Source organism: Schistocerca piceifrons, chromosome 6, assembly GCF_021461385.2.
Source record: "Schistocerca piceifrons isolate TAMUIC-IGC-003096 chromosome 6, iqSchPice1.1, whole genome shotgun sequence".
Classification (NCBI taxonomy): domain Eukaryota; kingdom Metazoa; phylum Arthropoda; class Insecta; order Orthoptera; family Acrididae; genus Schistocerca; species Schistocerca piceifrons.
Window position 1 is genome coordinate 392,343,240 of NC_060143.1, and position 24,426 is coordinate 392,367,665.

Sequence of the window (24,426 nt, forward strand, 5' to 3'; positions counted from 1 at the left end):
CTTGGCACAGACGGCAGAAAATCAAATCTGGCTCATATTGCGTGTCACAACAAGTATCTGGAGCACACAAAGAGTGCAGTTTTGCAGAAGGTGGAGGGCGCCGCTCATAACGCATTTCCACACCAAACCCAGCCTTAAATGGCGCAGCATGACAGCACCTAATGCGTCGTTCTGTGAGCCTTCCATGTAACCTCCGAGCCCAGCTGTTCCACAGCCTCCCAGCACTGATAGAAAGTGCGGAGGCAACAGGAACTGACAATAACTGCACCACTACGGTGCGGACATGTCCGCTGACATCTCCGGATAGTGAGGGCAAATAACCGCGTCGCCAGCCGCAATGAAGTTACGTCCAAATTAAATACTAACACTTCCTAAGTCTCAGTCTCAGAGTCTGAGCATCGATTCTGCATCTCTGGTTCTGACGGAATGACTGTCTTGCTACTTACAGGATAGCTTTCTTGGCGAATCATGATGTGGTGCCTGCTGCCAAGAGAAGACTTCACCTCCGGTGTCATAGCCAGCTAACTGTAGTGGTACTTAGCTGCTGCGCTCTGCCACTGCCGTGTCGGCGTGACTGAAGAAAATGTGGGCGAGCTTGGGTCTTCCCCTGGTGAAGGGCCGTACCAAGTAACTGCAGGCTAGCGCCTACAACCTGTTGGGAGAGACACCTGAGTACCGCCTCTTTGGCTGTATGCTGTGTTGCTGATTTGGGTCGTGGGCTTCTGCCTTCACAGCACCCGATGTCTGTGATATACTGTTGACACTCGCTTAAGCGCACTTCCATCTTCGAGAGCACTGGGGTGAATTGCACGACGCTGCCACTGGGTTCTGACCCAAACAAAGATCGCAGCTGATGAAGCGCTGTGTCCACATTCCTTCTCGCATGCGAGTGTGCGACTCAGCGCGCCTTTTGCCGCGCGGCAGAAGACTAATAGATATGATTCCAGACAATGCTGTGACAGTGACGTCTTCGTGCATGACAGCCATCCACACCAGCTCCCGAGCTCAGCCTCCTTCTCCAGTAATGTCACTGCCTCACCTGCTCAGCTTCCACACCCACTAAAAACACTAACCTGCGGAGTGTCTGTAAAGTTGCTGTTTTGAATCCCAGGAAACAAGCTTTTTTTTTTTTTTTACTTTCATGTAGATTCCATACACATTACGAAATGGAAATGTTAATTACAAATAGTGAATTACAATTTTGTAATAAAAGTTATGTCTTATAATTTCATTGAATGGTCGTAAGAACACAAATTAAGATTAGATGAGGTACAGTATAACATAATTGTATAAAAAGGGGAGCGAGTAAAAATGAATGGCTCCCAAAAGGACTGGTCGCCAGTGAACTAGTTCGCAAAAAAAAAACGAAATTGCCATCTCTAATGCGTTAGTGACCTCAGCTATTTTTAACTAGTTAAAAATTTAAGGAATGGAAGTAAATACGATAAATGGCCAAGGAGTGATATCTACAGCTACATCTACATGACTACTCACCAATTCGCACTAACTCCCTGCCAGAATGTTCTCGGAACAACCTTTAGACTATTTCTCAACCGCTCCAGCGCGTGGGGAAAGTGAACAATTAAATATTTGTGTACGAGCTCTGATCTCTCTTATTTTATTATGGCGATCATTCCTCCCTGTGTAGGTTGGCAAGAAGAAAATATTTTCACATTCAGAGCATAAAGTTGGCAAAATAAATTTCGGAAAAATCTCATCACAATGAAAAACTCCTTTGTTTTAATGATTGCCACTGATCCGTAACAGTCTCTCCCTTATTTCGCGATAGTATAAAATGAGCTGCCCTTCTTTGAACTTTCTCGATGTCCTCCGTCAGTCGAGTCTGGTGAGGATGCGACACAGCACGTCGGTATTCTAGCAGAGGACGAGCAAGCATAATGTAGACTGTCTCTTTAGTTGACCTGTTGCATCTTGTAAGTGTTCTGCCAATCAAAGGTAGTCTTTCCCCCAACAATTTAAGTTTTCGCAATTGTATTCCCCCAGTATTTAGTTGAAAAAATGTTCAAAATAAAATTCAAATGACCAAACTGCTGAGGTCATCGGTCCCTAGACTTACACGCTACTTAAACTAACTTATGCTAAGAACAACACAAACACCCATGCCCGAGGGAGGACTCGAACTTCAGGCGGGAGCGGCCGTGCAGTCCGTGACATTGCGCCTCAAACCGCGAGGCCACTCCGCACGGAATTTAGTTGAATTTACGGCTTTTAGATTTGTCTGATTTATCGTGTAACCGAAATTTAGTTGGTTCCTATTAGGACTAATGTGCATGTCCTCATACTTTTCAATATTTAGAGTGAATTGGCACTTTTCGCACCATACAGATACCGTATCTTAGTCATTTTGCAATTGGTTTTGATCTTGCGATGAATTTACAAGACGGTAAATGACAGCGTCGTCTGGAAACAATCAAAGAGGGGTGCTCATATTGTCTCCTAAATCGTTATGTATACTAGGGACAGCAGAGGGCATATGACACTTTCTGGACAACGCTGGATTTCAGTTCTGTTTTACTCAAAGATGTTCTCTCGGTTACTACGTAAGTAGTGCAGCAAGGGGACTCAGAAACAATTTTGATGTGAAATTGATATCAAATTAATTATGCAAATGAATTAAACTGATCCCCCACCTACTGATGACGTCATGAGTTCTCTCCCATCCCCTCACTTCCTCCCTGCCCCACCTGCCCTATTGGTGGGAAGTTCGACTTCTGGCGGAAATTTCGAATTTTGGTGGCAAATTAAAAAGATGGTAGAAATTTCTCTGTCCCAAAGCTTTTCCGACGTCCCACCACAACTCCCACACCAGGGAATTGGCGGAAAATTCAGAACGGTGGTGCTCTTACCGGGACTCAAACCCCAGCCCTGGGAGCAAAACCCCTAGTGCACCCTCCTACACAGGGAAACTACCCAGCTCCAGGACAGGAACGTTAAGTTAGTGTACTTTACTTATTTTGTGGACGAAACTTAAGTAAAGATCGGCCCTAATTACGTAATTAATCATGAAGATTGGACCTAATTACATATCAATATGCTTAGTGCTACACAAGGAGCGCCAGAAACCGCAATACAGCTCAAAAAATGACGATGTCATACAACTGGTGCTAACCTGCTGGGAAAAAAATTCACAGTACAACTCAGAACTAATGGCAGACCTACTTAATATAAACTCTGCCTTGAATTATCCCTTCACCTATAAGCTGGCGGGAAAAAGGCTGGAGTGGAAGATATTAACCTTATTTTTGTCAGGAAAAGTGTTCATCTGATCAGATGCTGGTGTTGGACAGTGAGGAATTTAATAAGTGTATTACCTGTAAGTATACAGCTGAGAACAGTGTCCATCGCTGTTTGATGACAGAGTGCCCTACAGATGCCTGCCGCAGCATTGCTCATCAAAAAGCATGCAGCCATGGTGCTCCGAAATTGAAATAAATGATACTATCTTCATTTCTCGACTATTCCACTGCCCCCCCCCCCCCCCCCCCCGCCCCCGAGGTACAACAGAAAGTGTAGGAACGTCGATACCCGCTACCACAACTGCTGGAAAATGCTTCACTGTTTTAGTTACACATCGAAATCGTCGTGAAAAGGAGCTGCCACAGACCAAAGCGACATAATTTATGGCAACCACATTCGCGAGTTTTTTGTCTAAAAGTGCAGCTGTGGCAGCACTTCCCCTACCAAGGCCGTTTGCTTCTGCTGGTGGCCACCGTTCTGCAAGAAGCAATTCAATGTAACAGCTGTATCTAACATCAAGCACCTCTTACAAGCGAGCATTCGTGATGACAATAAGAAACAGATGTGTTCTCAAGAAAATAGGTGCAGTCCATTTTTTTTAATTTTATGAGCAAAGTTAGTGTAGTTTGAGAGCAATCCTTGTCTTCAAATTATAAATTGTCGAGCATGAGGACATTACAGTCTTTTGGACAATTGAATTATCAATGTAGAGTGGCATCTATACAGTCATTCTTTTACGTTTGACTGTAGGATACAATTCACATATCTCTCTCTCTCTCTCTCTCTCTCTCTCTCTCTCTCTCTCTCTCTCTCTCTCTCTCTCCACCTAACATTATTTTGTGGCATCCTATGATGTGAAAAAAAAACTACAGGACTGCCGCCGATTACAGATGAGCAAACTACAAAAGTCAGATATATCTGACAGATGTATTAACTTCTCCTATACAGGCCCACCCTGCATAAAATTAAAAAAAAAAAAATCCACTGTTTTGCTGTGAAAAGTACCGATCACTGCAGAATGTCATCGTTATTTCGAAGCTTTCATTGGAGTAAAGAAAAAGTGAAAATTTAAGCTTCAAAGGAAAAAAAACTGACGAAACATCTACCTTAACTGATTTCTTTCAATTTGATGGAGAAAATTACATGGTTTGAGAGCATTCCTGGCGTTCAAATCATTGTCTGTAGATAAAATGCCATGCACTTGGGTATTACAAACCTTTCACAGTCCGCAGCTCGTGGTCGTGCGGTAGCGTTCTCGCTTCCCGTTCCCGGGTTCGATTCCCAGCGGGTCAGGGATTTTCTCTGCCTCGTGCGTGATGACTGGGTGTTGTGTGATGTCCTTAGGTTAGTTAGGTTTAAGTAGTTCTAAGTTCTAGGGGACTGATGACCATAGATGTTAAGTCCCATAGTGCTCAGAGCCATTTTTGAACATTTCAGACATATAAAATAACATTAAAGAATACAGTCTTTCTCGCCACCTTTTAACATGTCAGAAAAAAGACAATCATTTTATGTTTGGCAAAAACATGCTATAATTCAAGAGGACATTGTTGTTTCGTACACTATGGGGCAAATCCCGTTTCTCCAGTGCAATGATATATGGTGCTGCCATTAACAGCACATAAAAAACAAATTGTGATAGGATGTGTTGTAATAGAACCGCCTTACGTCGTCTAGTAGAAAAACCTACAAGATTCCACCAATACATCGAAAACAAATACTGTCTGCTTGCTGATATTTTGATATTTTTGCTTCATAACTCTCGTACACTGACCTGTGTGTAAAGTTATTGTCACCTAGCTTCATAAGCAATTTGGTCATCACAGAACAACCTGTTCCATGCAATCTACTCCCAAGTTGTGGAAACCATTATCATTTCTAGATTCCACAATGAGCTATAATTCACATGGTGGCTGCTTTATAATTAGAGGTTATGAAGTATGAAACAACACAGGACTTGCAGTAATACCTATTTTTAAATACAAATCATGGCGATATTAATAAACCAGTCACGAATCCATGAGAATAGACGGAGTCGATTTCCATTAGTTTTATGAGCGAAATTGGTGTACTTTGATAGTTGTCTAAATTACAAATTATCATCCATGAAGGCATTACATTCATTTCAGTCATATGAAACACCAATACACATCAGCATCTATACCCACATTTATTACGTTCAAGACCACTCTTCAACATTATTTTGCAACATCCAGAGTAGGTAAAAAAAAGTTATCTATCTGCACCCAGACTTTAAATAATCCTACCACTCATTGTAATGGAACCTCCTAACATCACCCTATGAGGTTATACTGCGTCTCTCTCTTCCGATTTATCAAAAAATAAGTACCATCTGCATGCTGACATCGACCATATTACACATACAAGTATTTCTATGTTGGAGCATGTGGCCACTGATCAAAGTCGCTTACACAGATATGTGTAAAGTTTTGTCACCTGTACTGGAGGAAGACCATATCCCACAGACTATCAGTCACAAGAGAGGGTTCCTGTGTTGTTCTTTCATAAGCAGTTTGATACATTGTTTTTCTGCTGTAACACATCCAAGCAATGTATGACTTCAGCTTTGTGCACCGCGATACATTTAGTTCTTCTAACATGACTTCAAGGTTTTGTCAAGTACTAAACTGACATTAAAATATTTCAATCCACTGGCTCTCACAGAAAGATGGACATCGCATGGCGCCAACTATGCTGCTCCCACCACACGTGGGATAGTAGAAATAAAACACAGAGGTGATTTTCCTTATTGACAAAAATGTGTAAGACAACGCAACACATGGAAACTGGACGAGTTTGGGGCGTTATGGAGTGTTTCAAAACAGTTGTCTGCAGCTGATTACCTATACATGTAATCACATCTTCGACAGTGACAGGGTAGCAGGTGTCTCGGTGTTCTGTTTTGAAGAGAGTAAGAACGTTGTTTCTTCATATTGCAGTCATGTGCATAATCACTGTTATGGGGTCGACCATAGCTGGAATGTGCTGTTCGCAATATGAGGTACTGTTGTCTTGTTCGTGGGAAAAAAATGTGGTGGTCATTGCAGACTATAGAAATAGGATGAGTCTGCAGCACTGAGAAACATCTCCATACAGCTGTCTGAAGGCGATGACCTCTACATTTAATCCCATGTTGCACACAGACAATTAGCAGATGTCCAGTGTTCCATAAACGCTCTCTCCGCCTGAAGCAAGTGCCATCAGTTGATCATTTAGTGGCAATCAACAAGATGGGTTGGAAAAGACACCATCAATATGGGATGATGTACTGCAATAAGCACCACAGTTGATAGCATAATCAGTTTTAGCAATTTTACCAGTTCTGTAATTTCACTGCCAGCCAATGACACAGCATAATGCTTCCCAATTTCTGTATCATCGCTAAACCATCCCTCCACAACTTTGCGAGTACTATATACTAGACTGTGAATGCAGCTAGATGACTTTGCAGCATGTCCAGTCGTTCATATACACCAAAGTATGCCAAACAGTGTCCTACACCAATGTCGTTATGTTATCTACAGATTTCTATCACATCAATCATAGTTTGGAATTTAGAATTACGACAGGCCATCTTTCTCTATGTGCATGGGAGGCACAGATTATTCTTGGAGTCATAGGATAAACTCGGAGACTGAAAGATCTCCCGGCATTGCCCTTGACCAACCCTCTCTGCAACAATGTCGCCAATTTAATTTGCAACTGACCAGAAGTAAGGGCGTATTATACCCACTACATTCCACTTCTTGTGAAAGAACAGACTGAGCTGAGTCCATAACTGTTCTGTACCAGTCTTACTCACGGCATCTGTCCATCTTTTCAGATGTGCTCATGTCGAGGAGGTTAGCGCCCTTTATCGGTGTATAGTGGACATGAGAGTGGTGTGATGATATAACAGATGGTTAAGAAAAAATGCGTGGTTTATACATGATGGAGCTCCAGACTGATGGGGTTTGAGACATATTATGTAAATCAACTGCGCTATAAATTCTGGAGTATTATTCCAGTGACTGGAATCAGTACAAAAAAAAAAAAAAAAAATTGTTCAAATGGCTCTGAGCACTATGAGACTTCTAAGGTCATCAGTCCCCTAGAACCTAGAAATACTTAAACCTAACTAACCTAAGGACATCACACACACATCCATGTCCGAGGCAGGATTCGAACCTGCGACCGTAGCGGTCGCGCGGTTTCGGACTGTAGCGCCTAGAACCGCTCGGCCACCCCGGCCGGCTGGAATCAGTAACACGATGGTACCGGCAAAGAGTAAAATAATTGTATAGTATAAACACATGCACTCCTAAATCTACACGGTTCAGTATGCTTACAGGTAATGCACTTATGAAACTCATCTCGGTCCAACATCAACATCTCGTCAGTTGAACACATTTCCTGCCAAAAATAAAGATACTACCTTCCACTCTTGCCTTTTTCCCGTCAGCTTGTAGGTGAAGAGATAGTCCTATGTAGAGTTTACTTTCAGTAGGTCTGCCACTAGTACTGAGTGGTATCGTGAACTTTCTTTCCCCACAGGATAACACCAGTTGCATGAAATCTTCAATTTTTGAGTTGCATTGCGATTTTAGGCCCTCCTTATATAGTGCTATTCATATAGATGTGTAATTAGGCGCGATTTTTATGATTTATTTCGTAATTAGGATCGATCTTTACATCAGTTTCCCACCAATACAAATAAACTACGATAACCTAACCTTCCTCTACTGCAGCCGGACAGTTTCCATTTACAGGAGTGCACTTGGGCTTTCCGCACAGAAGGACCAGGTTTTGTGCCCCGGGAAGGGCACCAACATTTCAGATATCCCACCAGTTTCCAGGTCGTAAGTTGTTTTCCAAAAATGAACAGCATAGAGACAGAAGTGATGACATTTTCTGCAGGACCTGGCCATCATTTTTCAGGATAATGCTCAAACACGTACAGTGCAAGCTATTACTGATTTGTTTGACTGATGGGGCTGCTAAGTGCTGTACGACCTACTGCACTCCCCTGAATTAAGCCTTCGCAATTTCAACTCGATTTCTAAACTGAAGGAAAAACTTCACTGCATTCGCTTCAGAACTGCTACAAATTCGTCGGGCAATAGACCGCGCCGATCGAACTGTCAACACAACTGGCACTGCTAAGAGTATCCTACGACTTCCACACCGCTGACAACGGGTTATACACAATGCTGGTGACTACTTTGAAGGTCAGGAAAACTTTGAAACTCATATCTATTTTGTACGAGCTGTAAATAAATAGTTGCCACTATTAAAGTTCCAACCCTCGTACCTTTATTGAGGGCTCTGTTGACCTTGTTCTTCCTTTATGTTAAAATTCCCTTTGTGGAGCTGTACTGGCAATCTTATTATCCTGTTTATTAATGGCAATGCAATTTCCATGTATTGCTGAGTGTTTGTATACCAGAAATTGTTCCGTCTTGTTGCTAATGCTATCCTAAGTTTAGCCCTTGCTTTGATCTGTAATGGGGTTGAAGCCTTAAGGTCTGTTTTTTTATGATCATATTCTGTTCCAGGTTCTTATCGAAGATTAAATTAACGTTATAATTATAGTTAACCAGTTAGGTTTGTTTTCATAGTGATTTAAATGCTTTGCATGTTAACTGATTGTTTCTTAACTTACGGCACGCAAAATCTGTTTGTATCTATTAATGTTGTAGAGTTGTTTGGAGACCAGTGTACTACAGATATTTAATCACTTAGTAAATTGTTAAATATAAGGTTAATAAAAGGTGAGTGAACGTCTGTAAGCCCCTGGTCCAGTCCTTCCAGAAATTCCAGGTACTCACCGTTCACATTCAGTAAATAAAATATTTGAACTTGCCTGCAGTGCGTTTTTTCCCTTAGTGATAGTAATTATCAGGCAGTGCGTGTGAAAGTGTTCTTGGAAATCGGTCCAGAAGCGAAGATCACGTTTCCTTTCTCGAGGACATGTTAGGAGATATGAGAAATGTATAGTGGCCCCTGAACAGGCTGTTGGCCACTTGGACAGCGCGCTCTCATTGCTTCAGTGATAGGGAGTTATCCCTGTGCGTGTGTCGTAAACGCTGTTAAGTCACGCTGTATTTCTTCATTAATGGAGCCACCCGCCGCGAGTCAGCAGCACGGTAGTAAACATGACGATATCGTGGGCGTTAATTGTGTAATCGCGTAGCTGAGGACGATAACGCAGACCACCTCATTGCAGCAGTAAAAATAGACGCAGCCGGAAAAGACGGCATGCCGGGACTGCTGACTTTCGTGTTGGCTTTCACTGGTTCTTCCGCCGCCGTTCGACAAAGCTGCCAACGCCACGCCCGCGGGCGATATGAGCGTTGCAGGGCATCAAACGCTCCCTGTGGAATCTGGATTGTTACTGTTTTTGTTGACTTCACAGTGGGTACTTAGTGAAACATCAGTAAAGCGAAAAAACACTTTTTTTCGCCAGTCATTCACTGATTATTTTTGCCTCCTAGGTTTCGATTTAGTAGCCGATTTACGAAGGGCGTTCAGTAAGTAACTCAACAACTTGTTTTTCCTGAAGGTGCGTTGATTTTATTCGGGATTCCAATACACCATATTATTCCACACTCTTTGGGCTACAAAACCCTATTTTTCAACCTAATCTCCGTTCCATGCGACGGCCTTAACCCTTTAGTGAGCCGTGGGAAACATGCTTCCCACTACAATGAACTCGCTCCTAGACCAGTGAGATTCACACTTCCCACCTCTGTACGGTGCTACCACCTAGTGAACAGTATAGGGTACTATTTCCAATCGGAAGTTCCCGCCGATTTTGCTGTACCTTGGTGCAGAGGCATTGTTTAGCTAAGTGTTGCTCTGTAAAGGAGCCTTTCAGTGCTGTTTGCGTGACGTTTTGTGATTTTTTCCTCAAAGCTATAGTATAAGGTAAATACTTTTGATTTACCCAAATTTATGAGGGAAAACTTAAAATTTGAACGAGGAGAATTCCAGTATGAAACAAAAGGAGCCATTTCTGCAGTAAAATGGATGGATAACCGTCCAGTCACTTTCCTGTCCTCAATTCATGACCCATGAGAAACAGCCACAGTGAAAAGGAAAAACAAGGATGGTACTAGTACAGAGATTTATTGTCCTGAAGTTGTGGCAGAATACAACAAAATAATGGGTGGTGTCGATAAGTTTGATCAATTACGAGAAAGGTACGCTATTGGCAGACGTTCTGTAAAATGTTGGCACAAGAATATTTTATTTCCTGGTGGACGTTGCTGCAGTGAACAGTTTTATCTTGTGGAAAATAAGTAAAATAGAAAGTGGACAGCATGATCAGCTCACATACAGCATCCATCTAGCCAGACAATTGATCGCTGGCTTCTCATCCCAAAAAAGGCGTGGACAAAAACCTGTCTTTCTGGCAAAAAGGGGTAAAGTGCCTGAAGATTTTCGTCATGTGGCTGTAGGGGAGCATCAACCCATTTTAGAAGAAACCTACTGGAAGTGCCGTCATTTTAGTACAAAAGCTACGGAAAAGAGCACTCGCTGTGTTTATACATATTGTCAAATACCACTTTGCATAGACCCATGTTTCAGAAAATTTCATGGCAAGTAATTGTGAACAATCATTGTAACAAGAGAAGTAAATGTATCAAATAAATATGGCATATATTGAAAAAGTTGTTTTTGTCATTTAACTCCAAGGAAGGGCAGTGGGAAGAATACTTCCCACCTTGTTGTGTGACCTCACTTTCATAGTTGGAGCAAATTTGATATTCTGTATGATAAATATACCTATCTGTTAACTACTATCTGCTCTCCGTTCATTAAAAAAAATTTATCAATAAATTTGCCCACGAAAGGGTTAAGCCGCCCTTCTGGGAGGGCCTGTGAGCACCCGTGGTGACATTTTACTCGTCGACATCGGAGCCAACATCAGTAACCTCCCTATCATCCGCTTACTACACTCCTGGAAATGGAAAAAAGAACACATTGACATCGGTGTGTCAGACCCACCATACTTGCTCCGGACACTGCGAGAGGGCTGTACAAGCAATGATCACACGCACGGCACAGCGGACACACCAGGAACCGCGGTGTTGGCCGTCGAATGGCGCTAGCTGCGCAGCATTTGTGCACCGCCGCCGTCAGTGTCAGCCAGTTTGCCGTGGCATTCGGAGCTCCATCGCAGTCTTTAACACTGGTAGCATGCCGCGACAGCGTGGACGTGAACCGTATGTGCAGTTGGCGGACTTTGAGCGAGGGCGTATAGTGGGCATGCGGGAGGCCGGGTGGACGTACCGCCGAATTGCTCAACACGTGGGGCGTGAGGTCTCTACAGTACATCGATGTTGTCGCCAGTGGTCGGCGGAAGGTGCACGTGCCCGTCGACCTGGGACCGGACCGCAGCGACGCACGGATGCACTCCAAGACCGTAGGATCCTACGCAGTGCCGTGGGGGACCGCACCGCCACTTCCCAGCAAATTAGGGACACTGTTGCTTCTGGGGTATCGGCGAGGACCATTCGCAACCGTCTCCATGAAGCTGGGCTACGGTCCCGCACACCGTTAGGCCGTCTTCCGCTCACGCCCCAACATCGTGCAGCCCGCCTCCAGTGGTGTCGCGACAGGCGTGAATGGAGGGACGAATGGATACGTGTCGTCTTCAGCGATGAGAGTCGCTTCTGCCTTGGTGCCAATGATGGTCGTATGCGTGTTTGGCGTCGTGCAGGCGAGCGCTACAATCAGGACTGCATACGACCGAGGCACACAGGGCCAACACCTGGCATCATGGTGTTGGGAGCGATCTCCTACACTGGCTGTACACCACTGGTGATCGTCGAGGGGACACTGAATAGTGCACGGTACATCCAAACCGTCATCGAACCCATCGTTCTACCATTCCTAGACCGGCAAGGGAACTTGCTGTTCCAACAGGACAATGCATGTCCGCATGTATCCCGTGCCACCCAACGTGCTCTAGAAGGTGTAAGTCAACTACCCTGGCCAGCAAGGTCTCCGGATCTGTCCCCCATTGAGCATGTTTGGGACTGGATGAAGCGTCGTCTCACGCGGTCTGCACGTCCAGCACGAACGCTGGTCCAACTGAGGCGCCAGGTGGAAATGGCATGGCAAGCCGTTCCACAGGACTACATCCAGCATCTCTACGATCGTCTCCATGGGAGAATAGCAGCCTGCATTGCTGCGAAAGGTGGATATACACTGTACTAGTGCCGACATTGTGCATGCTCTGTTGCCTGTGTCTATGTGCCTGTGGTTCTGTCAGTGTGATCATGTGATGTATCTGACCCCAGGAATGTGTCAATAAAGTTTCCCCCTCCTGGGACAATGAATTCACGGTGTTCTAATTTCAATTTCCAGGAGTGTACTTTCCGCAGATTCCATCCCTCACTGAGCAAACAGATGGAAGATGCGAGATCCCGGCTGTAGGGTGGATGAATAACAGTTCGGTGACGCTTTGTAAGCTGCTATCGCGTGTGCAGGCTTGTGTGGGGCCATGCATTGTCACGGAGAAGGAGAAGTTAGTTTGCGTTTTTGTGGCGACGAACAAGCTGAAGTGGTTTCCTCCTCAACTCTTACCAGCACTCCTGCAGTCACAGCAGTGTGCGGCCGGAAGGCACGCTGGAGCTCGGACACGTTTGCACGTTCTTGTTGCGATGATGACAGACCCCTCGCCCAAAGACTCACCGTGCTTTTGTTCATTGTCATGTCTCCGCAGACATGCTGCAAGCGCCTGTGAATATCTGCGATGCTCTGGTTTTCCGCCAAGAAGAGCTCAGTGACGGCTCTCTGCATGGCACGTATATCCGTTACAGACGCCATTTTGTAGGCTACGTAGAGCACCACCACCTATCGGAACATTAGGAAACTATAGGACCTGAAATGGGAATATTCCACGATGTCTCACAACAAATCCCGAATTTTTTCAACGTAAACTGGCCGAGAAAAAAGGTATTGCATTACTGAACGCCCTTGTACATCTAATCCATACTCAACTAACCACTTTGATAGAGGGTACTTTTCGTTGTCCCTGTTCGTTGGGCTTTTTCGTGTTCCATTCATACATGGAGCGGGGAAAGAGTGACCGTTTAAACGCCACAGTGCTTCTTGTAATGAGTCTAATCTTGCCTTCGAGATCCTTACGGGAACAATACGTAGCAGATGTAGTTCCTCGATTTCTCACTTAAAGCTGGTTCTTGGAAGTTTGTACATAGGTCTTTACTGGATATTTTCCGTCTATTTTCTAGCGCCTACTAGTTCAGCTTCTTCAGCATCTGTTGTCGCGTGAGTCGAACAAACCTATGGCCCTTCGTATTCCCCTCCTCTGTATACGTTCAGGTTATCAGTTGCATTTGCTATGGGTTTCACGCAACTGAGTATATTGTACGATGGATCTACCATCTCCTTTGTAGACTACATATATCTTCCTGGAATTGTACCAATTAACAGATGTCTACCCTATGCTTTACCTATGACTGAGCCTGTGTGATTGATAAATTTCATATTCCTCTATACTGTCAAGCACAGGCATTCGTATAAGTTGGGTGATTACAACTGTGACTCACTGACACTGTAGTCAGTCAAATAATATGTCGTGTAGTGGGGATCTCCCAGCAGGTGGACTCGATCGGCTGGTGCAAGTTTTTTGAGGTGATGCCACTTCGGCGACTTGTGCTTACATGAGGATGAAATGGGAATAATGAAGTTGACACAAGTACCTGAGCAGAGAAAATCTCCAACCCAGTCATGAATCAAGGCCAGGCCCCTGGCATGACAAGCCAGCATGCTGTCCACTCAGCTATGGTGGAGGCCCCCCCCGACGTGACAAGCCAGTGCGCTGTCCACTCAGCTATGGTGGAGGCCCCCTGACATGACAAGCTGGTGCACTGTCCAATCAGTTATGGTGGAGGCTCCCCATCATGACATGCCAGCGTGCTGTCCACTCAGCATTTGTGGACGCCCCCTGACATGACAAGCTGTGCACTGGCCACTCAGTTATGGTGGAGGCCCCTCGACATGACAAGCTGGTGCGCTGTCCACTCAGCTATGGTGGAGGCTCCCTGACATGACAAGCTGGCATGCTGTCCATTCAGCTACGGTGGCGGACATTGTAGTCGGTGGCTGATACGTGAAACACAGTCAATGCCCCTGTGAGAGAGCTTAGTGGTCTTTGGATTGTGGCATTTATTCAGTGAAATGACAAATTACCAAGAAGGAACTGAGATAGAGATACTTATGTTTGAGTGCTTGGACTAGAAGGTGTCTGTAACAGCAGCTAGATTCCTTTGTAAAGCCAAGGTATTGTTGGTAATCACCATTTCAAGATTTTTATTTATGTTCACTTCAAAGATATTAATCATTCAGATTGTACTCAATTTTTCATTTTTCATTTGATTTATTAGTTAACTGATCTAAGAGTAGCAGGGAAATATTTGTGACACTCTGTAATCTTACAAAGATGGTGTGTGACTTTTTCAGACAGTATTTATTTATGGATAACTGCACCTCTGTCTATCGTAACTGGCAAGGCTAATATTGTGCACACTGCTAAAAAATTAAACAAAGCAAATCTTTTCACCATCTGATTTATTAACTGTTAATAACGAAAATATAGAATTATACTTTCACAAACATAGAATACTGAAGTAAATTACTGCCAGATCGATTTCTAATGGGGCAGACATGAACAAAGAGAGCATGATACTTTCCTTTTTTTTTGTATAGGGACTGTCACTGGCGACGCCTTCCTGGAAAAGTTCACAGGTTGACGCATGTCTCAACTAGAGGAAGATCTCTCTCATTCTGTATTTCAACAAGATGATCACTCTCCATTCCCACATAGTATCGTTTGCTAACATCTGGCTGATTGAGCTACCAAAACGTTTCTGGGTCTCATAAGCTGCTAATGGTTGCGCCCCCCCCCCCCCCCCCCCCGCCCCCACACCCACACACATACACAAAAAAAATCCTCATTCTCACTGCAGCATGATATGAATGCTTCTAAAAGACTGAGATTTGTCGTCAAAAATATAAAAATTTCTGTAATTCCACTATTCTGTTGGTATCGGGATCAAAAATTCAATATATTGCTAATTTATTAATTGAAGTTCCCAGGAGAGTTGCTAACAATATTTTATTAATGGCTAACGTTCATTCTTAAGCCATTATCTATATGAGTAATTACAATGTTATTAAAAAAACATGAAATACAACATTTTCAAGCATTTTGTGTGCACAGATCTTTCATGACATACCTGCATTAGTAATGTTTCACTGTACATAATATATTTGTTTTTACATCGGATCAGTATAACAGATGATACTTGATCACAAAGGTGAAAGAAAGACCCAAAAGAAAACTTTACATAATGAAAACAGAGAGCTTGTGGAAAAGCGATAGTGTCAAAGGATACATGAACACCAGTGTAAACTCAAAACAGTTGTAAAAATAATGGATTATGTAACCTCTTGCCACATAAGACATGCAAAAATTTAACCCTGTAGTTTGTCACATATTCCTTTAGATATTTACCGAAATCAGTTTGATATAGTGATTTCTTTAGTAAGCACATACGACAGTATGGTTTATCTCGTTTCGTTTATCGGTTAGTGAACTGTTTGTTCCTATTTACTTATTATATTATTGCACTTGTTAAATGACTGTTTCTCATCTTCCTGTACTTTTTCTTTCATGTGACATCTGACGATTAGATGTTTTTGCAGTTACGTTTATATATGTCATTCCTTCTTGTAATCTTTTCCTCTTCTACGCTCCAGTTTTCTATTCCTTTTAGCGGTTCTTGCATTCCATCACAACCCAGTTACACCATTATACCAGGTTCGCCCTCTTCCTTTATCTGACTCATGCTTTCATTATTTCATTTCCTTAGTTTTCCATATTAATTAATATTTAAGACAGATCTTCTGTCTGTATGACGTTTCGTTAGAGTATGACCACTGTATATGATAGTATTGATTGTGCAACCTGATTCAGTATATTTTTCGACTAAGGCTTACCTAATTACTGCAATATAGCAATTTTTCTGTAGTTTGTAATGTCATGTTAATCTTCTTCTTCTTTTGCTTATGCCTTTGTCCCACAGGTTTCGCAAGATCGGCGTGGTTACAATCGGATTTGGTAAGGTTAATTTGTAGGGGTGGCCAGATGCCCTTCCTGCCGCCACCCCATGCCCCTATGACTGTGTCCCAGCTGTCTGCGTCTAGTGTAAATTGTGAAATAGTGCGAACGTGCTGCAAATGTCTGCGAGTCGTGTAACTGACGCGGAACGTGGGAACCAGCCAGGTATTCACCTAGTGGAATGTGGAAAACCGCCTAAAAACAACATCCAGGCTGGCCAGCACGCCAGCCCTTGTCGTTAATCCGCCAGGCGGATTCGATACAGGGGCGGCGCGCCTATCCGAGTCCAATAAGCAGCGCATTAGTGCTCTCGGCTAACCTGGCGCGTTTTGTAATGTTATGCTAATATTATATTTTATTTAAGCGGTGTTTATAAATACATTTAGAAGGTACACAGCAGTTCCGACCTCGGGGAAGAGTACTGTTTGGATTCCGGAGAAATGCAGCAACACGTGAGGCAGTGCTGACCCTACGACTTAGGTTAGAAGTTTCATTAAGTAATGTCAAACCTACATTTTCAGTATTCGTAGATACAGAGAAAGCTTTGGACCGTGTTGACTAGAGTACTCTCTTCAAAATTCTGAAGATAGCAGGGGAAAAATACAGGAAGCAAAAGGATATCTGTATAGAAACTAGATGGCAGTTATAAAAATCGAGGGAATGGAAGGGAAGCGATGGTCAAGAAGAGAGTGAGACACGTTTGTAGTCTATCCCTGATGTTACTCAATCTGTACTTCGAACAAACAGTAAAGGAAACCACAGAAAAATTTGGAGTAGGAATTAAAGTTGAGGGAGATGAAATAAGAAGTTGGAGGTTTGCCGGTGACATTGTAACAGCGACAGAAAAGGACTTGGAAGGGAATTTGAACGGAATAGACAGCGTCTTGAAAGAAGGATATAAAATGAACATCAACAAAATTAAAATAAGGATAATGGAATGTGGTCGAATTAAGTCAGGTGGTGCTGAGGGAACTGGATTACGAAACGAGACACTGAAAGTAGCAGATGAGTTCTGCTGTTTGGGCAGCAAAATAACTGATGATTGGCAAAGTGGAGTGGACATAAAATGTAGACTGGCAATGGCAAGAAAAGCGTTTCAGAAGAACAGGAATTTGTTAACATCGAATATAAATTTGTCAGAAAGTTCTTTCTGAAAGTATTTGTCTTGAGTGTAGCCATGTATGGAAGTGGTATTAAACAGCATTGGGGAGGAAAAAAAATTTGTGGCACAACATGACTATTGAGACATCAACTGATCACCAATTTACACTGAAGCGCCAAAGAATCTGGTATTCGAACACAGAGATAGTTAAACAGGCAGGCAGAATACGACGCTGCGGTTGGCAACGCCTGTATAAGAAAACTACTGTCTGGCGCAGTTGTTAGATCGGTTACTGCTGCCACAATGGCAGGTTATCAAGATTTAAGTGAGTTTCAGTGGTGTTACAGTCGGCGCACTAGTGATGGGACACAGCATCTCAATACTATGTTTTGGTCCTGAAGTACATTCTCAAAAATTTCTTCCTCACGTTAAGACCTATGTTTGAATAAACAAACACTGTTTTTTGCCTTACTGCACAACCTAGGTTTCGGGCTATAAGCCCATTTTCAAGTACATTATTGATTTCCAAAGATGATAATGCACAGATAAACATGATGGAAAAGTAAAGATAATCATCTCAACTTCTTAAGGTATCGATCCATAGCTTAATGTACATTTAAGTCACTGACCATTTTTTTAACAAATTGCAGACTTTATTTACACAATTCAGCAATTACACTACTATGATAAGACTAAAGTATGCATCAGCCAAGCAATTTTTAACAACGATGGATTGGGGACCAAAGTTTTGCTTCTATCTTGGGGTTGTGATATCATCTAAAAGAGGTGAATAACTGAAATGGGTTTGCTCGTTTAATAATAGGTGTGGGGATATACACATCTATCTTTTAATGACTGACACTCACAGCATGTGATTTTATAAACCGCACTTTTTGTGATGGTTAGTTAATTTACAAATTTTCACCAATAACCCACAGTGCATTCAAAAAATTACCTATTTTTGATATTAGTACACTTATTTTGGCCAGAAATGTCCTTTTTGCCAGTACTAGTCTGTTTTTTATATCCATCTTGCCCCGTCTGTCTATGGTGATTTTGCTACCTATGTAGCGGACGTCCTTCATCCACTTTGTGATCCCCAGTTATAATGTTTTGAGTTTATCGCTGTTGTTATTTCTGCTACTCGTCTTCGTCTTTCTTCGATTTACTCTCAATCCATACATTGTACTCAATAGAAAGTTCATTCCATTCAGCAGATCCTATAACCCTTCTTCACTTTCACTGACGATAGGAATGTCATCAGCGAATCTTATCATTGATTTCCTTTCACTCTGAGTTTGAATTCCACTCTTCAACCTCTCTTATTTCCGTCACTGCTTCTTCGATGTGTAGATTGAAGAGTAGGGGTGACTGGCACTGCTAAGAGTATCCTACGACTTCCACATCGCTGTCAACGGGCTATACACAATGCTGGTGACTACTTTGAAGGTCAGGAAAACTTTGAAACTCATATCTATTTTGTACGAGCTACAAATAAATAGTTGCCACTATAAAGTTCCATCCCTCGAACCTTTATTGACGCCACTGTTGACCTTGTTCTTCCTTTATGTTAAAATTCCCTTTGTGGAGCTGTACTGACATTCTTATTATCCTGTTTATTAATGGCAATGCAATATTTATGTATTGCTGAGTGTTTGTGTACCAGAAATTGTTTCGGGTACACCTGTTAGCCGAAATCAAATCGACGGCCAAAGGGGTCCAAAAATATTGCAAATGCATGGGGAGAGGTCGGGAGTGTATGGAGGATGTGTAAGGACTTCCCAGGAAAAGTTCTGCAATATTCTCTATACAATCTTGGCAACATCTGAGCCCGCCTTCCTTTACGGGTTGTGTATTCCGTGACTCTTGCGCCATTTTCCTGCGTCAGTACCGCATCCACATCAGTTTCCAAGGTGCTGCATTCCCCTGAACCCGAAGATAGTTGGCAGCTCCGAAGTTCTTGCAGTTTTTCACGATTCAGTTTGTTTCAAAATTATTAGTAAAAGGTTTTATCTTAATTATTACTTTTCTTGAGTCTCATTCAGCAACAGTTTGATAATCTATATTTGTTAATCTATATGTTATAATCTATATGTTAGCTTTAAAAAAAAACTGGTATTAACTGGATTCTACAAGTTGGACAGGACTTGTAACCTGTAGAATTCTTCTACGTCTACATCTACATCAATACTCCGCAAGCCGCCTGACGGTAGGTGACGAGAGGTACTTCTGGTATACTATTAACTGATTCCTCCTTCCCAGTTCCTCCCATGAATGGTGCTGGGGAAGGATTATTGTCGTTAAACCTCTGTATTATCTCTAATTTCTCAAATATTTTCATCGTGGGGATTTCGTGAGATGTATGGGAGAGGAAGCAGTGTGGTGTCCGACTTTTACCGGGAAATACTGTTTCGAAATTTCAATAGTAGACCTGTCCATGATGCCCAACAACTCTTTTGTAGCGTCTGAAACTGGAGTTTTTTTGGGTACCTCTGCAACGCTCTCTCGCGGAGTAAACGATCCCATGATCAAACGCGCCACTCTAGGTTCGATCTCTCTCTTCTATCAATCTTTCCTAGTAATCATCAAACTGAAGAACTATAATACAAAATTTAACTATATTCCCAGAGTTCATCGTGCGGTTGCACTTCGTTCTTGGTTTGTTGTAAGAAGGACAAATGCTGGTGTCTTAGTACCGTTTTTTACTCTCTTGTTTCCTAGCTTTCCTCCTGAACGGATTGACTCATATTATATCGTTGTAAATATTTACTTTAATCACTTCTTCTTATATAATATATTGTCCTCATCTGATTTTTTAAAATGTATTTCACTACATATTTGTTGTCGACCGACTTAATACAATGACACAGTGGAGCAGCCGCCATTGTCGCTGCCTTAAGTGCCTCCATCCAGCAGCCAATACAAAGTCCGATGTCATTTTTTTAGAGTCATTTTATTACAAGGTCAACTATTAGTTATCTTTTCACGGTCACTTATCATCGAGTTAAAGGGAGCCGACAACACAAGCGTCGCCGATTTATTTCCTCCTCTCATCAATATAATCACACTTTCCCTCTCTTGGTTATCTTATTCCTTACAACTAACATGTAAAAAAATTAAGATTCCGAGATCGGGTGATTATAGAGGAATACTTAAGAATCGGGCAAGCAAGGGCCTTGTAGGGCACTTCTTTCGTGGATGAGTTACAATCCCTTAAGATTCTTTCTAGGAGTCGCACTCTGGCGGCTACTTTTCCTACTGTTCGTTTTACGTGGTCATTCCACTTAAGTTCGCTCTTGATAGTTACTCCTAGATATTTTACAGTATGTACTGTTTGCAGCAACTTGTCATCAATAGTGTAGTAGTGCAGTAGTGGATTCCATTTCCTATGTACGTGCAGTATGTTACATTTATTTACGTTCAGCATCAACACCATTCGTCAATCTTCTGCAGGTCATTTTGCAAATCGATACTGTCTTCTAGTGTTTCTCCTTTCTCAGAGACAACCGCATCATCTGCGAACGCTCATAAAGAGCTTCCGACATTTTCCATTAGATAGTTTATATTGTAAACACTAAAGGTACTATCACACTTTCTGGGGATGCTCCGAAATTTACCTTTACGTCTCAAGATTTTGCCCCGTTGGGAGCAACATGTTGACTTCTACACTGAAGAGCCAAAGAAACTAGTACACCTGTCTAATATTGTCTAGAGCCCCCGCGAGCATGCAGAAGTGCCGCAACACGTCGTAGCATGGACTCGATGAAGAACTGAAGTACAGCTGGAGCGAATAGACACCATGAATTCTGCATTCTTAAGAGTAGGAGGGGGTGGAGATCTCCTCTGAACAGCACGTTGAAAGGCGTCCCAAATATGCTCAATAATGTTCATGTCTCGAGAGTTTTGTGGCCAGTGGAAGTATTTAAACTCAGAGGAGTGTTCCTGGAGCCACTCTGTAGCATTTCTGGACGTGTGGGGTGTCGCGTTGTTCTGCTGGAATTGCCCAAATGACATGAATGGGTGCAGTTGATCAGATGGGATTCTTACGCACGTGTCACGTGTTAGAGTCGTATCTAGACGTACAGGGGTCCCATATCACTCCAATTGTAACACGTCCCACACCATTACAGAGCCTCCACCAGGTTGAAAAGTCACTTGCTGACGTGCAGGGTCCATGGTCTCGTTAGGTTGTCTCCATACCCGTACACGTCCGTCCGCTCGATACAATTTGAAACGAGACTCGTCAGACCAGGCAACATGTTTCCAGTCATAAACAGTCCAGTTGACGGTCCCAGGTCGTTTTTTGTGTTGTGCAGTCATAAAGGGTACATGAGTGGGCCTTCGGCTCCGAAAGCCCATATCGATGGTGTATCGTTGAACGGTTCGCACGCTGACACTTACTGATATCCCAGCATTGAAATCTGCAGCAATTTGCGGAAGGGTTGCACTTCTGTCGCGCTGAACGATTCTTTTCAGTTGTCGTTTGTCCCGTTCTTGCAAGATCTTTCTCCGGCCGCAGCGATGTCGGGAATTTGATGTTTTATCGGATTCTTGACATTGACGGTACACTCGTAAAATGGTTGTATGGGAAAATCCCCACTTCATCGCTACCTCGGAGATGTTGTGTCCCATCGCCCGTGCGCCGACTATAACACCACGTTGAAACTCACTTAAATCTTGGTAGCCCATCGGTTAGCCGTGCGGTCTGGTTCCCCTTATTCCTCCTCAGCTACACTATGTCGGCGATTGCTGCGCAAACAAGTTCTCCACGTACGCGTACACCACCATTACTCTACCACGCAAACATAGCGGTTACACTCGTCTGGTGTGAGACGTTGTCTGGGGGGGGGGGGGGGGGGGGGGTGTCCAGATGTTTTGTTGATATGGTGTAATAAAGCACCTGGACCAGACACTGTTTTTTACTTTTGGACGATTTTTAAATTAAGTCTGTTTTCCGACGAATCTTCAAAAGGCACAGTGCAGTTGTGCGAACATTACGATCATTGGACGCCATTAGTATATTTTCATCGGATGTTCAGATGACAAGCACTACACGAAGTTGTTCGAAGCAAAGTGGAGACATCTATCAGAGTGAGTGAAAGAGCCATTATAAGGCGACCAGCATTAATACGTTACTCTAAACAGCCAAACGAATTGGTACACCTGCTTAATGTCGTGTAGAGCCTCCGTGAGACACCTTGAACCCTGCAGAGCTGTCCATAAATCCGTGAAAGTACGAGGGAGTGGGGATCTCTTTTGAACAGCACACTGCAAGGCATCCCAGATATGCTCAATAATGTTCATATCTGCGAAGTTTGGTCGCCAGCGGAAGTGTTTAAACTCTGAAGAATTTTCCTGGAGCCACTCCGTAACAGTTCTGGACGTTTGGGCTGCCGCATTGTCCTGCTGGAATTGACCGAGTCCTTCGTAATGCACAATGGACATGACTGGATGCAGGTGATCACAGAAGATTCTTACGTACGTGTCACATGTCAGAGTCGTGTCTAGACATATCAAGGGTCCCATATCACTCCAACTGCACGCGCCACACACCATTACAGAGCCTCCACCAGCCTGAACAGTCCCCTGCTCACTTGCAGGGTACATGGATTCATGAGATTGTCTCCATACCTGTACACGTCCATCCGTTGGATACAATTGGAAACGAGACTCGTCAGACAGGCATCAACAGTGCAATGTCGGTGTTGACGGACCAAGGCGAGGTGTACAGCTTTGTGTCGTGCAGTCATCAAGGGTACATGAGTGGTCCTTCGGCTCCGAAAGCCCATTCGATGATTTTTCGTTGAATGGTTCGCACGCCGACACTTGTCGATGGCCCAGCATTGAAATCTGCAGCAATCTGCGGAAGGGTTGCACTTCTGTCACGTTGAACGATCCTCTTAAGTCGTCGTTGGTCCCGTTCTCGCAGGACATTTTTCCGGCCGCAGCGGTGTCGGAGATTCATGTTTTACCGGGTTCCTGATATTCACGGTACACTCGTGAAATGGTCCTACGGGAAAATCCGCACTTCATCGCTACGTCTTAGATGCTGTGTCGCATCGCTCCTGCGCTGACTATAACACCACGTTCAAACTTACTTAAATCTTGACAGCCTGCCATTGTAGCAACAGTAATCGATCTAACAACTGCGTCACCCACTTATTGTCTTACATAGGTGTTGCTGGGGCAGCGCCGTCTCCTACCTGTTTACATATCTATGTATTTGAATACGCATGCCTATACTAGTTTCTTTGACGCTTCAGTGTACAAAAGAGGCGCAGCGTCGCCGGAAGTGGGTGAATTCCAAAGATGGGAATTTGGGAGGCTGGCGGTCGCATGGCCTTTGTGCGCGAGGCAATGCTCCAAGGCATGTCGGAGTGTCAGCCAAGGTGAAAGATAGCTTTTTACAGCTCTTCAAGAGTATATCTGCGATTTCAGAAAAATGAGGTGCATCCAATGACACAGCAGTATTTCACTATCTTTAATATTCCACAGTCAATAAACATTTTCACAGTGAATCTAGAATTAACAACTCTTAAACACTACTTGAAATTTCAACGTACGATATCTTAGATGATAACATTGCACTACACCTATCGTCCCTGGAAGCTACGTATCTGTATCTATTTTATTTGTTGTTTTACAACGTCTGTTACATCTTTTTCATTACGCAAATTCTTGTCAGAACATCATATACTCCACAATTATACAGAAAATGAATACAACATGAATACTTCACACTTTATCGTACTTGCATATTTAATTAATTAACAGTTTACTATTTTGCCAGAAACGTTATGTAGATTGATGGTGCTATTAAAAAGCTGCGCTGATTGAAAAGTGCTCAGTTACGTGTGTTAGCGGACACCATAATTGAAAAGAGACGACGTAGATAATTGTTTAAAAAATTTAT